The sequence below is a fragment of the Salmo salar genome, chromosome ssa22, assembly GCF_905237065.1.
Source record: "Salmo salar chromosome ssa22, Ssal_v3.1, whole genome shotgun sequence".
Classification (NCBI taxonomy): domain Eukaryota; kingdom Metazoa; phylum Chordata; class Actinopteri; order Salmoniformes; family Salmonidae; genus Salmo; species Salmo salar.
Window position 1 is genome coordinate 46,393,221 of NC_059463.1, and position 18,788 is coordinate 46,412,008.

The window sequence follows — 18,788 nt, forward strand, 5'->3', positions numbered from 1 at the left end:
AGTTGGTGAACCAGGCGACGCAATCGTTTGAGAAACCAAGGCTACTGAGTCTGCCGATGAGGATGTGGTGATTAACAGAGTCAAAAGCTTTGGCCAGGTCAATGAATACGGCAGCACAGTATTGTTTCTTATCGATGGCGGTTACGATGTCATTTAGGACCTTGAGCGTGGCTGAGGTGCACCCATGACCAGCTCTGAAACCAGATTGCATAGCGGAGAGGGTGCGGTGGGATTCGAAATGGTCGGTAATCTGTTTGTTGACTTGGCTTTCGAAGACCTTAGAAAGGCAGAGTAGGATGGATATAGGTCTGTAGCAATTTGGGTCAAGAGTGTCACCTCCTTTGAAGAGGGGGATGACAGCAGCTGCTTTCCAATCTATGGGAATCTCAGACGACACGAAAGAGAGGTTGAACAGGCTAGTAATAGGGGTTGCAATAATTTCGTCAGATAATTTTAGAAAGAAAGGGTCCAGATTGTCAAGGCCAGCTGATTTGTAGGGGTCCAGATTTTGCAGCTCTTTCAGAACATCAGCTGAATGGATTTGGGAGAAGGAGAAATGGGGGAGGCTTGGGCGAGTAGCTGTGGGGGGTGCAGTGCTGTTGAATGCAGTAGGGGTAGTTAGGTGGAAAGCATGGCCAGCCGTAGAAAAATGCTTATTGAAATTCTCAATTATAGTGGGCTTATCTGTGGTGACAGAGTTTCCTATCCTTAGTGCAGTGGGCAGTCGGGAGGAGGTGTTCTTATTCTCCATGGACTTTACAATGTCCCAGAACTTTTTAGAGTTTGAGTTGCAGGAAGCAAATTTCTGTTTGAAAAAGCTAGCCTTGGCGTTTCTAACTGCCTGCGTGTATTGGTTTCTAACTTCCCTGAAAAGTTGCATATCGCGGGGGCAGTTCGATGCTAATGCAGAACGCCAAAGGATATTTTTGTGTTGGTTAAGGGCAGTCAGGTCTGGGGAGAACCAAGGGCTATATCTGTTCCTGGTTCTACATTTCTTGAAAGGGGCATGCTTATTTAGTTTGAACTGGGTCTAATTGGAATTTAATGGTGATATATAGTATATGTACAGTATCTATTTAGTAGTAAAGTAGTAGCCCTTTCCTGCAGTCAAATGACCAAATCGTCCTCTAGTGGCGTCACGGGTGGAATGTTATTAATATTCTTCATAATTAATAAACACAAAAAAATTGTAAAAGCAGAAAATCTAGTGTTTCTATGTCAAACGGTTTTGTTGTATTTCAGTTTTCTGTGATGTATATAAAGTGTAATATTGAGATGCAAACTCAAAATGTAATATATTTCAACTCTATATCAGACATGGTACAAGTGTCTTCTTTTTTTAAAGACCATAGCCATGTGTGTGAGGTGTATATGTTCGTTTCAAAGTGGATTTTTTTTCGAGCAAGAAACACTGTGTGACCCTGATTTAGCCCACTGCAGTAAAATGTTAAAAGGGGGTGTATCACAGGAGGTTGGTGGCACCTTAATTGGGGAGGACAGACTCATGTTAATGCCTGGAGCGGAATTGGTGGAAGGATATCAAATACATCAAACACATGGTTTCTATGTGTTTTGATGCAATTCCATTGGCTCCGTTCCAGCCATTATTATGAGCCATCCTCCTCCACTGGGGTGTATGTCTTTTTTATCACAGGGACTTCTGCTACTTTACAATTGAAAATGGAACAGCAGAGTCAAAGGAATGAAACCCATATACAGTTGAAGTGGGAAGTTTACATACACCTTAGCCAAATACATTTAAACTCAGTTTATCACAATTCCTGAAATGTTATCCTAGTAAAGGATTATGTCATTTAGGATCACCACTTTATTTTAAGAATGTGAAATGTCAGAATAATAGTAGAGAGAATGATTTATTTCAGCTTTTATTTCTTTGATCACATTCGAGTGGGTCAGAAGTTTACATACACTCAATTAGTTTTTGGTAGCATTGCCTTTAAATTGTTTAACTTGGGTTAAACGTTTTGGGTAGACTTCCACAAGCTTCCCACAATAAGTTGGGTGAATTTTGTCCCATTGCTCCTGACAGAGCTGGTGTAACTGAGTCAGGTTTGTAGGCCTCCTTGATTGCACACGCTTTTTCAGTTCTGCCCACAGATTTTCTATAGGAATGAGGTCAGGGCTTTGTGATGGCCACTCCAATACCTTGACTTTGTTGTCCTAAAGCCATTTTGCCACAACTTTGGAAGTATGCTTGGGAACATTGTCCATTTGGAAGACTCATTTGCGACCAAGGTTCAACTTCCTGACTGATGTCTTGAGATGTTGCTTCAACATATCCACATAATTTTATTTCCTCATGATGCCATCTATTTTGTGAAGTGCACCAGTCCCTCCTGCAGCAAAGCACCCCCACAACATGATGCTGCCACCCCCGTGCTTCACGGTTGGGATGCACACACACACACACACACACACACACACACACACACACACACACACACACACACACACACACACACACACACACACACACACACACACACACACACACACACAGGAAGAATGCACACACACACACACAAATGCTTAGCACATCTCTCTCCACACAAGTGACGATTAGCTTAGCGCATCTCTCCCCACACAACCAACTGCCACTTCTATCCCACCGCTATTAACGTGCATCCTACACACGCTCAGTTAATGTCACAGAGAACTCTAAATACAATCTCTACGTCGATTGATAGCCTAGAGGGTCAACTCCTCACAATCAATTCACAGCACATTTAGCTGACTGTCTCATATCCCATCCTGCCGCGCGGCTTGGCTTAGTGTAGCCTCCTGAATGTTAATTGCTGTTGTCGTCTGTGACAAGCATTAGGCCAACATAGTGGCAAGGTACAGACTGTCAGTGAAGATACACACACATTTGTGAAGATTTAATAGAGTCAATATGCTATACGTGATTAGAAAGATGCCTTATAATTATACTTAGGTCTCATCCAGCCTCCCTTACAGAGTCATCAGCCTAGCTAGCCTACTCTGATTTAGACCTGTGTTTGTAATAGACCTGCGTTAGGTAGCTAGCCTACTCCGATTTAGCCCTGTGTTTGGAATAGACCTGGGTTAGATAGCTAGCCTACTCTGACTTAGCCCTGTGTTTGGAATAGACCTGGGTTAGGTAGCTAGTCTACTCTGATATAGCCCTGTGTTTGGAATAGACCTGGGTTAGGTAGCTAGCCTACTCTGATTTAGCCCTGTGTTTGTAATAGACCTGCGTTAGGTAGCTAGCCTACTCCGATTTAGCCCTGTGTTTGTAATAGACCTGTGTTAGGTAGCTAGCCTACTCTGATTTAGCCCTGTGTTTGTAATAGACCTGCGTTAGGTAGCTAGCCTACTCTGATTTAGCCCTGTGTTTGTAATAGACCTGCATTAGGTAGCTAGCCTACTCCGATTTAGCCCTGTGTTTGGAATAGACCTGGGTTAGGTAGCTAGCCTACTCTGATGTAGCCCTGTGTTTGGAATAGACCTGGGTTAGGTAGCTAGCCTACTCTGATTTAGCCTTGTGTTTGGAATAGACCTGGGTTAGGTAGCTAGCGTACTCTGATTTAGCCCTGTGTTTGGAATAGACCTGGGTTAGGTAGCGAGCCTACTCTGATTTAGTCCTGTGTTTGGAATAGAGCTGGGTTAGGTAGCTAGCCTACTCTTATTTTATTTTCTGTATGCAGTTCTGTATGCAGGGAGTGGTAGGAGAGAATTGATTCAGCTATTTCTTTATTTATTGAAGGTATTGAGTTTGGTCTAGCTGCTTCGCAATGCGATGATTGATAGAGCAGCGAGAGCAATGTGGTCCGATGAACTTTTCATTATGAAGAAACTTGTGGTAGGAAATAACACTCTGATTATTACATTGACATTTTAGTCATTTATCAGATGCTGTTATCCAATGCGACTTACAATCCCACTATTTCTTCAAACATTTAGTACTCCGGTCCACAAAAATATGACTATTATAAGCTATCTATAACACACCAGCACAATGGTATAGATACTGTATAACTCCTGCTACCATTATAGCCATAACATCTCTTTAACAGAGAAAGAAGAGGTGATTCAAGAGGAGAGAATAGATAGAGAGATAAAGGAGGGGTGAGTAGAAAGCATCATTATGCAGTTAGCTGCATCAAAGGCAGGCCTGGAGGACCAATTGAACTGTGTGTGTGTGTGTGCGTGCGTGCATGCGTGCATGCGTGTGTGTCCGTTTGTCTGTCTGCTTGTTTTTGTATTTGAGTCTGCATGAGTCTGTGTCTGTCTGTCTGTGTATTTGTATCTGGATGTTTTGTGTTTTTACCTCTGTCAATGTGTCTGTCTGTGTGTATATCTGTGTCAATATGTCTGCTTTTGTGTGTGCATGCCCTGCTACCGGCTTATGGGAGGAGAATTCTCCCTGCCTCGTGCACAGGGGAGCTGCCATCTGCTCGTGGTCCAATGGGAAGGGAGAGTTTGGCATGGTGTCCAATCCCTGACCTCGCCACATTTCCATTCACAAACATAGAAACAATGTGCCCTTCTAACCATTAGGGGGTGATATTATCCAATACAAACAGCACTATCTCCCTGCATTCATATGGAGTGGGATGGATTTGCCCCTAGACACTTCTCTAAGGTCTGTTTTTGCATTTGTGTGTTTTTACTACCTATTGGATAAGGTTAAGATATGGAATGGTTAAGCTGATCACAGATCTGTACTAAAGGGAAACTTCTACACAGAGAGAATCATAATATACAGTTTTAATATGGGGAATCCATTAAAATCAACGTGGTGTTTTAATACAATAACAGGTGTAAAAATGCATCATTATTGTTTTATCTGCTCTGTAGTGTGAAATCTTTGTACAGAATGGCCATCTGGTTGTTTTGCTGTTAGAGGTGATAAACACCAAGTGTAAAAGCCACCAAGAGTCTCTCAGATGTAAGCTGTCGGATATAAGCCTTGTTGGGAAATATTAATTTTCTTCAAGGATCCGGTTGGCATTGGAGCCTCCTTTAGTATCAGGTGGATCCCAAATGTTTTAGCTCAGAAACTCTTTAGGATTGGTCATTGCAAGGTCATTTTTAGAAAGTGAAGTGTGACTGGGCCATCAGGAGCAATAAAGCCCCACAGGAGACACAATACTACACAATACCCATCTCAATTTATGGACGGATATATATGTCAAAACCGATGTTATTGATTAGTCACTATCCAATTAGCTTTTCAACATGAATGAATATTGGCAGCCACATGTTTTCATACCAACTACCAACATCAATCATTTCCCAATTCGGAATGCTAAACTTACAAAGCAGTATACAAATAACATTTGATAGATACACCTGAATATTCTATGTACATTTGAGAGATTACATTACAGAGAGAGGTGCAAACGAGAGGTGTGGTGATACTGGTAAAAAACTAAAAGATCTAAAGCTAAATGCTGAAATAGAAGATGTGTTGTAAAATGAAAGAGGTTGAGAGAGAACGGGAGAGATGGACGAATGGATATGATGAGAGAAATGGAGAGATGGACGAAGGGATATGATGAGAGAGAATGGGAGAGAAGGACGAAGGGATATGATGAGAGAGAAAGGGAGAGATGGACGAAGGGATATGATGAGAGAGAACGGGAGAGATGGACGAAGGGATAAGATGAGAGAGAACGGGAGAGAAGGACGAAGGGATATGATGAGAGAGAAAGGGAGAGATGGATGAAGGGATATGATGAGAGAGAAAGGGAGAGATGGATGAAGGGATATGATGAGTGAGAAAGGGAGAGAAGGAGGAGAAATAGAGAGCTGGAGGGCAAGAGAAAAATCCATGACAAGAAAAAGACAGAAGGTGAACGAAGATACAATATGTAGACTGTGTCCCCCTGAGATTGTTTATTTAACTAAATGTGTGTGTGTGTGTGTGTGTGTGTGTGTGTGTCTGTGGGCAGTCGTGTGTGTGAGGCAGCAGTAGCTTGTGCTAACTGTGTCCTAATTACACTACGCTGTATACGCTGTATAAGTCAGTACTGGGCTCTGGACTATTTTCACAGCTATTAATGTACCACTCCTCTGTTCTGAGGGATGGCCAATTCATTTCAGCCAATCTCTGAAGACCATAAGGCACACACACACACACACACACACACACACACACACACACACACACTGAAAAACAGAAGCATTGCTTCACCAGCAATGGTGGGGACGAATGGAGAACTTCTGTGCCCTCGAAAAATTGTTAATTTAACCTGTCTGGCTAGGGGGCAGTATTTTCCCGGCCGGATGAAAAAACGTACCCAATTTAAACAGGTTACTACTCTGGCTCAGAAACTAGAATATGCATATTATTAGTAGATGTGGATAGAAAACACTCTGAAGTTTCTAAAACTGTTTGAATGATGTCTGTGAGTATAACAGAACTCAAATGGCAGGCAAAAACCTGAGAAAAAATCCAACCAGGAAGTGGATTGTAGTTTTTCAAGACTGGATCTATTCAGTATACAGTGACTCCATTAGCCTTCCCTGTAGCTCAGTTGGTAGAGCATGGTGTTTGCAACGCCAGGGTTGTGGGTTCGATTCCCACGGGGGGCCAGCACAGAAAAAAAAAAAAAAAAAAAAAAAAATTATGAAATTGTATGAAATGTATGCATTCACTACTGTAAGTTGCTCTGGATAAGAGCGTCTGCTAAATGACTAAAATGTAAAAAAAAAAAAATGTAAATGTACTTAGGGTTCAATTTGCACTTCCTAAGGCTTCCACTAAATGTCAACAGTCTTTAGAACGTGTTTCAGGCTTTTGCAGTCAACAGAAAGCGAACAAGACCTCCTGGAGTCTGATGACCGAGAGAATGACAGGCCACAATTACGCGCATTCACGTGAGGAGGTAGCTGTGTTCCATAACGTTTTTCAAGACATTGGAATCGTCCGGTTGGAATATTTTACGTTAAAAAGGCCCTAAAGATTGATGTTTTACAACGTTTGACATGTTTCAACGAACATAAATATAACTTTTTGTCATGAAATTTTCGGCGCGCTTCCTACATTTGGAGTAGCTTACTGAACGCGCAAACAACAAGGAGTTATTTGGACATAAATTATGGACTTTATCGAACAAAACAACATTTATTGTGGACCTGGGATTCCTGGAAGTGCCTTCTGATGAAGATCATCAAAGGTAAGTGAATATTTCTAATGCTATTTATGATTTTAGATGACTCCAAAATGTCGGGTATCTGTATTGCCTGGTGTATTTTTCTGAGCGCAGTACTCAGATTATTGCAAAGTGTGCTATCCCCGTGAAGCTTTTTTGAAATCTGTCACAGCAGTTGCATAAAGGAGATGTTCATCTATAATTCTTTGAATAACAGTTTAATATTTTATCAACGTTTATGATGAGTATTTTTGTAAATTGATGTGCACATTCACCGGAAGTATTGGAGGCAAAATATTTTCTGAACGTCACGCGCCAATGTAAAATGTTGTTTTTGGATATAAATATGAACTTTATCGAACAAAACATACATCTATTGTGTAACATAATGTCCTAGGAGTGTCATCTGATGAAGATTGTCAAAGGTTAGTGCTTCATTTCGCTGTGTTTTGGGTTTTATTGACACATGTCCTTGCTTGGAAAATGTCTGTGTGATTATTTTTGTCTATGTACTCTCCTAACATAATCTAATGTTTTGTTTTTGCTGTAAAGCCTTTTTGAAATCGGACAATGTGGTTACATCAAGGAGATGTGTATCTTTAAAATTGTGTAAAATAGTCGTATGTTTGAGAAAGTTGAATTATGACATTTTGTTGTTTTTGAATTTGCCGCCCTGATATTTCACTGGCTGTGTCCCGCAGGTGGAATGGATTTAATTTGGGTCTGTTAACGGAAGGTAGAGCCATTTACAGCAATGGAACTAATGATCATTTTAAATTTGTATAATATAAATAAATTGGTGCTGGGCAGTTATTTGCCTCATGCTACGGCATATACACTGACTGTACAAAACAATAGGAACACCTTCCTTGGACTCTGACTCAACGGATGCTGGCCCATGTTGACTCCAATGCTTCTCACGGTTGTGTCATGTTGGCTTGATGTCCTTTGGGTGGTGGACCATTCTTGAAACACACAGCAGCATTGCAGTTCTTGACACAAACCAGTGAGCCTGGCACCTACTACCCCATTCAAAGGCATTTAAATATTTTTGGTTGGCCATTCACCCTCTGAACGGCACACATTCACAGTCCATGTCTCAGTTGTCTCAAGGCTTAATAATTCTTTAACCTGTCTCCTCCCTTTCATCTACACTGATTGAAGTGGATTTAACAAGTGACATCAATACGGGATCATAGCTTTCACCTGGATTCACCTAGTCCGTCTATGTCATGGAAAAAGCAGGTGTTCCTAATGTTTTGTACACTTAGTGTATTGCATATATGGCATAAGATAGGTATAAAAAAAGTGTATTTACCTAATACTGTCTTTTGCTCCTAAACTGTGACGGCAGTTTGGACCAACGTTACGAGGTTGTCCCAGTCTTGTGCTATTTTACTTTCAGCCTCTCGTGTGTGTGTGTAGCACAATGGGTGTTTATTTAGCTAGGGAGGATAAAACGGACATGGGCAGCTATCCCAAAGTGCCGCGCATAGAGCAGAGCTGAGGCTCATAGAGACGCGCAAACACACACACACACACACACACACACACACACACACACACACACACACACACACACACACACACACACACACACACACACACACACAGCAGAAGAACCCCAGCAGATAAAGCAGCATAACTGTGCTGTAACCCCATCTGTGCATACTATTCTATTAAGACCAAAGTGGAATATATTCCAAACCAGTACAATGAAAAGCCTATTACCCTATTTACACATGGTTCAAAAATCGACATGATCAACCCAAAGCACTCACACTACAGCAGTTAATCTCTCCATCAATAGGATACACACATAATCTCATGCCAACTGCAGTATAAACAAATATTTTTTTTTTAATGAACAAACAACATATCTAGGCTATTAAATCCTTAAAATCTACACAATAAGCCCAAACTAGCTGTGATTCATTTCAAAATGCTTAGCAAGTCCACAGCATTCAGGGGTCATGGCGGCCATTCTGATCTAGTCACATGACCTTGACCTTACACAGGAAGGGAAGGGGAAGAGCACTTCCTCTTTTGACAGATGGTATCGGAGGTCATGTTCAGCATTTCCTGTTTGGGAGTGTGAGTAGGGTGGCACTGTGACAGTAGTGTGACAGGGTCAGGGGCCCCTCCCTCTCAGAGAACTGTGTCAGTCAGTTTTCCAATCCCCTCATGATGTCACCATAATACACTAATGGCCGTCTGTCAACCTATCAACACATCAGCTGGGATGAGCCACCCGTCACCACGGCAATGACTGCAATTGGCGCCAAGCAAAAGTTTGGACACACCTACTTATTCAAAGGTTTTTCTTTGTTTGTACTATTTTCTACATTGTAGAATAATAGTGAAGACATCAAAACTATGAAATAGTAGTGACCAAAAAAGTGTTAAACAAATCAAAACATATTTTATATTTGAGATTCTTCAAAGTAACCATCCATTTCCTTGATGACAGATTTGCACACTCTTCCTCAGCATATATTACTGTATATATACTGCTCTAAAAAATAAAGGGAACACTTAAACAACACATCCTAGATCTGAATGAAAGAAATAATCTTATTAAATACTTTTTTCTTTACATAGTTGAATGTGCTGACAACAAAATCACACAAAAATTATCCATGGAAATTCAATTTATCAACCCATGGAGGTCTGGATTTGGAGTCACACTCAAAATGAAAGTGGAAAACCACACTACAGGCTGATCCAACTTTGATGTAATGTCCTTAAAACAAGTCAAAATGAGGCTCAGTAGTGTGTGTGGCCTCCACGTGCCTGTATGACCTCCCTACAACGCCTGGGCATGCTCCTGATGAGGTGGCGGATGGTCTCCTGAGGGATCTCCTCCCAGACCTGGACTAAAGCATCCGCCAACTCCTGGACAGTCTGTGGTGCAACGTGGCGTTGGTGGATGGAGCGAGACATGATGTTCCAGATGTGCTTAATTGGATTCAGGTCTGGGGAACGGGCGGGCCAGTCCATAGCATCAATGCCTTCCTCTTGCAGAACTGCTGACACACTCCAGCTACATGAGGTCTAGCATTGTCTTGCATTAGGAGGAACCCAGGGCCAACTGCACCAGCATATGGTCTCACAAGGGGTCTGAGGATCTCATCTCGGTACCTAATGGCAGTCAGGCTACCTCTGGCGAGCACATGGCTGTGCGGCCCCCCAAAGAAATGCCACCCCACACCATGACTGACCCACCGCCAAACCGGTCATGCTGGAGGATGTTGCCGGCAGCAGAACGTTCTCCACGACGTCTCCAGACTCTGTCACGTCTGTCACGTGCTCAGTGTGAACCTGCTTTCATCTGTGAAGAGCACAGGGTGCCAGTGGCGAATTTGCCAATCTTGGTGTTCTCTGGTGTTCTCTGCCAAACGTCCTGCATGGTGTTGGGCTGTAAGCACAACCCCCACCTGTGGACGTCGGGCCGTCATACCACCCTCATGGAGTCTGTTTCTGACCGTTTGAGCAGACACATGCACATTTGTGGCCTGCTGGAGATCATTTTGCAGGGCTCTGGCAGTGCTTCTCCTGCTCCTCCTTGCACAAAGGCGGAGGTAGCGGTCCTGCTGCTGGGTTGTTGCCCTCCTACGGCCTCCTCCACGTCCCCTGATGTACTGGCCTGTCTCCTGGTAGCGCCTCCATGCTCTGGACACTACGCTGACAGACACAGCAAACCTTCTTGCAACAGCTAGCATTGATGTGCCATCCTGGATGAGCTGCACTACCTGAGCCACTTGTGTGGGTTGTAGACTCCGTCTCATGCTACCACTAGAGTGAAAGCACCGCCAGAATTCAAAAGTGACCAAAACATCAGCCAGGAAGCATAGGAACTGAGAAGTGGTCTGTGGTCACCACCTGCCGAACCACTCCTTTATTGGGGGTGTGTTGCTAATTGCCTATAATTTCCACCTGTTGTCTATTCCATTTGCACAACAGCATGTAAAATGTATTGTCAATCAGTGTTGCTGAAGTGTGATTGACTTGGAGTTACATTGTGTTGTTTAAGTGTTCCCTTTATTTTTTTGAGCAGTGTATATATATATATATACAGTGACAGTAAAACATTTGGTACAGTAGACCAGTTGAGGTACAGTAGGCCAGTTGAGGTACAGAATGCCAGTTGAGGTAGTGTAGGCCTGTTCAAGTACTGTAGGCCGGTTGAGGTACAGAAGGCCAGTTGAAGTACGGAAAGCCAGTTTGGGTACAGTAGACCAGTTGAAGTACAGTAACCCAGTAGGCCAGTTGAGGTACAGATAGCCAGTTGAGGTACAGTAGGTGAGTTGAGGTACTATAGGCCAGTTGAGGTACAGTAGGCCTGTTGAGGTACTGTCGGCCAGTTGAGGTACTGTCGGCCAGTTGAGGTACAGTAACCCAGTAGGCCAGTTGAGATACTGTATGCCAGTTGAGGTACAGTTGGCCAGTTGAGGTACTGTATGCCAGTTGAGGTACAGTAGACCAGTTGAGGTACTGTAGGCCAGTTGAGGTACAGTAGGCCAGTTGAGGTACAGAAGGCCAGTTGAGGTACTGTAGGCCAGTTGAGGTACAGTAGGCCAGTTGAGGTACTGTCAGCCAGTTGAGGTACAGTAGGACCCTTGAGGTACTGTAGGCCAGTTGAGGTACAGTAGGCCAGTAAGGTACAGTAGGCTAGTTGAGGTACAGTAGGCTAGTTGAGGTACAGAAGGCCAGTTGAGGTACAGTAGGCCAGTTCAGGTACTGTAGACCAGTTGAGGTACAGAAGGTCATTTAAGGTACAGAATGCCAGTTTGGGTACAGTAGGCCAGTAAGGTACAGTAGACCAGTTGAAGTACAGTAACCCAGTAGGCCAGTTGAGGTACAGTAGGCGAGTTGAGGTACAGTAGGCCAGTTGAGGTACAGTAGGCCTGTTGAGGTACTGTCGGTCAGATGAGGTACTGTCGCCCAGTTGAGGTACAGTAACCCAGTAGGCCAGTTGAGATACTGTATGCCAGTTGAGGTACAGTTGGCCAGTTGAGGTACAGAAGACCAGTTAAGGTACAGTAGGCCAGTTGAGGTACAGTAGGCCAGTTGAGGTACAGTAGGCAAGTTGAGGTACAGTAGGCCAGTTGAGGTACTGTATGCCAGTTGAGGTACTGTAGGCCAGTTGAGGTACAGTAGACCAGTTGAGGTACTGTAGGCCAGTTGATGTACAGTAGGCCAGTTGAAGTACTGTAGGCCAGTTGAGGTAGAGTAGACCAGTTGAGATAAAGTAGACCAGTTGAGATAAAGTAGGCCAGTTCAGGTACTGTAGACCAGTTGAGGTACAGAAGGTCATTTAAGGTACAGTAGGCCAGTTAAGGTACAGTAGGCCAGTTGAGGTACAGTAGGCCAGTAAGGTACAGTAGGCAAGTTGAGGTACAGTAGGCCAGTTGAGGTACAGTAGGCAAGTTGAGGTACAGTAGTCCAGTTGAGGTACAGTAGGCCAGTTGAGATACTGTAGGCCAGTTGAGGTACTGTAGGCCAGTTGAGGTACTGTAGAACATATGTGTTGTTTGTTTGTTGTTTTTGAGTCCAAGAGGGATAGGGGGAGAAAGAGATAGAAGAGAAGGAGGTAGGGAAGAGAAGTTCTGCTCTCTGACTCAAGGAAATTGCCAATCAGTCTGCTCCCCCGGCTGCGACAGTGGAGGCAGACAAATGCATCAATCACATCCCTCCCTCTCTTTCTACTCCACCTTCCTCTCTCCTCCGTTCCTCTCCTCTGTCCTCATTCACGGAGGGAGGACAGGTTGGGATGTTTTTATACCAAGGACCTATTCAAAAACAATGGAAATGCATCCGTCCATCCATCCACTCACCGACCCATCCTTGCTCGCTCAATGGAAGTAATCAATGGCTCAGTAACAACTGGAAGATGCATTTGAACGCTTTGGAAAAGGGCCTTAAGTTGGGGGTTACATAAGATGGACACAGCCAAGATGAAGACAGACAGAGAGAGAGAGAGAGAAAGACTGTATAGATTGTGGCAGACAGACAGACATCAACAGAGAGACTGTATAGATTGTGACAGACGGACGGACGGACGGACATCAACAGAGAGACAGACAGACATCAACAGAGAGACTGTATAGATTGTGACAGACGGACGGACGGACGGATGGACAGACGGACGGACAGACATCAACAGAGAGACAGACAGACATCAACAGAGAGACTGTATAGATTGTGACAGACAGACAGACAGACAGACAGACAGACAGACAGACAGACAGACAGACAGACAGACAGACAGACAGACAGACTGACTGTGTATAGTACGTACAGTCTGGTCTGAGAGAGATGGTCTGAGAGAGACTAGCAACATGGTCTGAGAGAGACTAGCAACATGGTCTGAGAGAGACTAGCAACATGGTCTGAGAGAGACTAGCTACATGGTCTGAGAGAGACTAGCAACATGGTCTGAGAGAGACTAGCAACATGGTCTGAGAGAGACTAGCAACATGGTCTGAGAGAGACTAGCAACATATATTTGATTATACTTTTCTCCACTTTCAGATCATGTTGTCACGGCCCCTCTGCAATGCAGGGGCGGTTCCTCCTGCAGGCAGAGGAGGGTCGTTAGTGATTGGAGCTGGTGTGATTGGAGACAGGGTATAAAACTGCTTCACTAACCACTCTCTCTCTCTCTCTCTCTCCCTGCTCCTCCAGGTATGATCCTGTTTTGTTTGTTCCTTTGTAGGTTTACTTAGGTTCCACTCAGTCATGTTCACACACACAGATTCACGCACTTTACATTCACCTCATTCCTTTTTCTTTGTTTAAAGTTAATCGTTTTTTGCTTTACAATAAAGAAACTTTTGACTGGCCTATACCTGTTGTTCATGTCCCCTCATTTTTGCCACAGGCTATGAGCCGGCCTGTGACAATGTCACTTTCATAAAAGCTTCTGGAGTGCTGATTTAAGATCAACTTTGCCTGTCAGATCATAATGAATAAGATAACATGGATAGACAGGATCTGATCCTAGATCAGCGTTTTATGAATAGAGACACATCTTTTGATCTGAGGCTATAATGAAAAGTTCTGATGACATGGACTGCAATTCTATGGGAACTTCAGAATACCCAGGTACCCAACCTGCAGATGGAAGCTTGATTTTCCTCAACACTGGAATCACAATGTCTCCTTCCAAGGGTCAGGGAGACAGGCCTAAAAGGTTACGACTGAAAGCAGTGCCACTCCTTGAAAGCAGCCCTGATCATCCATTTTGAATGCTGCCTTTTCTCTCCTGGTACGGAAGATGGCCAAATGAAAAGACAGCACCAAAGCCGCCAATCTACATAAACTGATGAGACTGGGCTGCATTTGAACTCTATTGATCTGCATTTGGGAATGTGTTCCTATGATCTTCAATCATGGCATTCATTCACTCACTCACTCACTCACTCACTCACTCACTCACTCACTCACTCATTCATCCATTCACCATTCATTCATTCATTCATTTATTCATTCAGTAATTTATTCAACCCGGGTACTTACATTGATAGCTCATTCTTGGGGAGCCAAGGTCTTGATAGGAAGGAGTTTCCTGTCAAAGAAAAATTGAACAATTATGAGCTTAGTAATGTAAAGGGAATAACTAATGTAGTTTAGGTAAACTCAAAACACTCTGTTGCTGTGGAAAATCCCTGAGTAACACACACACACACACACAAAACTGACTTCTAAGCCAGCGTTAAATCATAATTATCTCATCCTAGACAAGTCTTTAGGGGAACCTTCTGGTTAGGACCAAGCCATCAAGCCAAAGCAACAGCATGCCATGCGTTTCCACCTTGTCTGTACTGTACTATTCTGTACTGCATAATTCTGTACTGTACTATACTATTCTGTACTGTACTATTCTAAACTGTACTATTCTGTACTGCAGTGTACAGTGCTATTATGTAGTGACCTATTCTGTAGAGGACTATAATATAGTGTACTATACTATTCTGTACTGAACTATTCTGAACACTACTATTCTGCACTGTACTATTCTGTACTATTCTGTACTGTACTATTCTGTACTGTACTATTCTGCACTGTACTATTCTGTACTGTAGTGAACTATTCTGTACTGTACTATTCTGTATTGTACTATTCTGTACTGTAGTGAACTATTCTGTACTGTAATATTCTGTATTGTACTATTCTGTACTGTAGTGAACTATTCTGTACTCTACTATTCTGTATTGTACTATTCTGTACTGTAGTGAACTATTCTGTACTGTACTATTCTGCACTGTAGTGAACTATTCTGTACTGTACTATTCTGTATTGTACTGTACTATTCGGTACTGTAATGTACTGTACTATTCTGCACTGTACTATTATGAACTGCATTATACTATTCTGTACTGTACTATTCTGTAAGTCAGTGTACTGTACTAATCTATACTGTACTATTCTGTACTGTACTATACTGTACTGTACTGTACCCAAGTATCTCTTCTTGCACATCATCATCTGCACATCTATCACTCCAGTGTTAATGCTAAATTGTAATTACTTCGCCTCTATGGCCTATCTATTTATCTTGGCCAGGTCGCAGTTGTTAATGAGAACTTGTTCTCAACTGGCCTACCTGGTTAAATAAAGGTGAAATATATTTAAAAAAACTGTACTATTCTGTAATGTAGTAGACTGTACTATTCTGTACTCTAATATTCTGTACTGTACTGTACTATTCGGTACTAATCTGTACTGTACTATTCTGTACTGTATTATTCTGCACTATACTATATTGTACTGTACTATTCTGTACTGTACTATACTGTACTTTACTGTAATATTCTGTACTACACTGTACTATACTCTACTGTACTATTCTGTACTATACTATACTGTACTAGTCTGTACTGTAGTATTCTATAATGTACTGTACTGTTCTATTGTGTACTGTACTATTCTGTTCTGTCCTAGTCTGTACTTCACTATTCTGTACTGTAGTGTACTGTACTATTCTGTACTGTACTATTCTGTACTGTAGTGTACTGTACTATTCTGTACTGTACTATTCTGTACGGTAGTGTACTGTACTAATCTGTACTGTACTATTCTGTACTGTACTATTATGTACTGCACTATTCTGTACTGTTCTGCACTGTACTATACTGCACTGTACTATACTGTACTGTACTATGCTATTCTGCACTATATTGTACTGTACTATTCTGTACTGTACTATACTGTACTTTACTGTAATATTCTGTACTATACTGTAATGTACTATACATTACTGTAATATTCTGTACTATACTATACTGTACTGGTCTGTACTGTACTATTCTATTCTGTACTGTACTAGTCGGTACTGTAATATTTTATTCTATTCTGTACTGTACTATTCTGTACTGTCTATTCTATTCTGTACTGTACTAGTCTGTACTGTACTATTCTTTTCCGTACTGTACTAATCTGTACTGTACTATTCTATTGTGTACTGTAGTAGTCTGTACTGTACTATTCTATTCTGCACTGTACTATTATGAACTGCATTATACTATTCTGTACTGTACTATTCTGTAAGTCTGTACTGTACTAATCTATACTGTACTATTCTGTACTGTACTATACTGTACTGTACTGTACCCAAGTATCTCTTCTTGCACATCATCATCTGCACATCTATCACTCCAGTGTTAATGCTAAATTGTAATTACTTCGCCTCTATGGCCTATCTATTTATCTTGGCCAGGTCGCAGTTGTTAATGAGAACTTGTTCTCAACTGGCCTACCTGGTTAAATAAAGGTGAAATATATTTTTAAAAACTGTACTATTCTGTAATGTAGTGGAATGTACTATTCTGTACTCTAATATTCTGTACTGTACTGTACTATTCGGTACTAATCTGTACTGTACTATTCTGTACTGTATTATTCTGCACTATACTATATTGTACTGTACTATTCTGTACTGTACTATACTGTACTTTACTGTAATATTCTGTACTACACTGTACTATACTCTACTGTACTATTCTGTACTATACTATACTGTACTAGTCTGTACTGTAGTATTCTATAATGTACTGTACTGTTCTATTGTGTACTGTACTATTCTGTTCTGTCCTAGTCTGTACTTCACTATTCTGTACTGTAGTGTACTGTACTATTCTGTACTGTACTATTCTGTACTGTAGTGTACTGTACTATTCTGTTCTGTACTATTCTGTACGGTAGTGTACTGTACTAATCTGTACTGTACTATTCTGTACTGTACTATTATGTACTGCACTATTCTGTACTGTTCTGCACTGTACTATACTGCACTGTACTATACTGTACTGTACTATGCTATTCTGCACTATATTGTACTGTACTATTCTGTACTGTACTATACTGTACTTTACTGTAATATTCTGTACTATACTGTAATGTACTATACATTACTGTAATATTCTGTACTATACTATACTGTACTGGTCTGTACTGTACTATTCTATTCTGTACTGTACTAGTCGGTACTGTAATATTTTATTCTATTCTGTACTGTACTATTCTGTACTGTCTATTCTATTCTGTACTGTACTAGTCTGTACTGTACTATTCTTTTCCGTACTGTACTAATCTGTACTGTACTATTCTATTGTGTACTGTAGTAGTCTGTACTGTACTATTCTATTCTGTACTGTACTAGTTGGTACTGTACTCAACCGTACTGTACTTCCCTGGCCTACGTTCATCTTTCTCTCTCTTTGCACCTGACAGTATAGAGAATGGCTTCACAACATCTCATCTTCATCTGTATTAAAAAGCTGTTGTGTAACAACTTCAACGTTTGTTAGGGGTTGTCAGATTGTTCTGTTACGGTTTTTGCTGGCTCAGATTCCTTTCAATAGCAGGGTGCTTTCACAACGGGGCTTGACCGGGGCTTGGGGTGAACTGTGTGTTCTTATTCATTATGCAAGATTGTGTGTGTGTGTGTGTGTGTGTGTGTGTGTGTGTGTGTAGCCATGCATAGAGGATATACTACAGGAGGATACTACAGGGCACTACAGCCTTAGTGTGTATGAACTTCTGTGTGTGTGTGTGAGACCCTGATCACCATACACTGCTTACTGACCCTGAAATAACAAGTGTGAGTGTTCATGTCAAACTGTCTTGCCCGTCCTCTGTATAGAGAGAATATTTTTCTTCCTGGGCCAAGGGGTTATCTCTGTTTGTAATGTTGTAGTGTAATGTTCTGTAGCTAGGCTTGGGTTTGCCTACTCTATGGGAGTCCTGGCTTTGGTCTGCCATGCTGGGGCTGGGTTATTATGGGCCTTTAGGCTGTGGTTGGAGCCAGCTGACTGGGTCTGGGTTATTATGGGCCTTTAGGCTGGGGATGGGTTATTATGGGCTTATAGGCTGTGGTTGGAGCCAGCTGACTGGGGCTGGGTAATTATGGGCCTTTAGGCTGGGGATGGGTTATTATGGGCTTATAGGCTGTGGTTGGAGCCAGCTGACTGGGGCTGGGTAATTATGGGCCTTTAGGCTGGGGATGGGTTATTATGGGCTTATAGGCTGTGGTTGGAGCCAGCTGACTGGGGCTGGGTAATTATGGGCCTTTAGGCTGGGGATGGGTTATTATGGGCCTTTAGGCTGTGGTTGGAGCCAGCTGACTGGGGCTGGGTTATTATG

At 42.2% G+C, this 18,788-nt stretch overlaps 1 protein-coding gene across 1 annotated transcript in view; it reads right to left on the reverse strand.

The window, feature by feature from the left end:
* Positions 1–18,788, reverse strand: part of LOC106583601 (disks large-associated protein 4) — a 203,558-nt gene that overhangs the window by 73,611 nt on the left and 111,159 nt on the right. Inside the window, exon 3 of the mRNA XM_045705451.1 lies at positions 14,664–14,712. The gene's annotated coding sequence lies outside the window, so the exon portion shown is untranslated. The remainder of the gene's footprint in view (positions 1–14,663; positions 14,713–18,788) is intronic.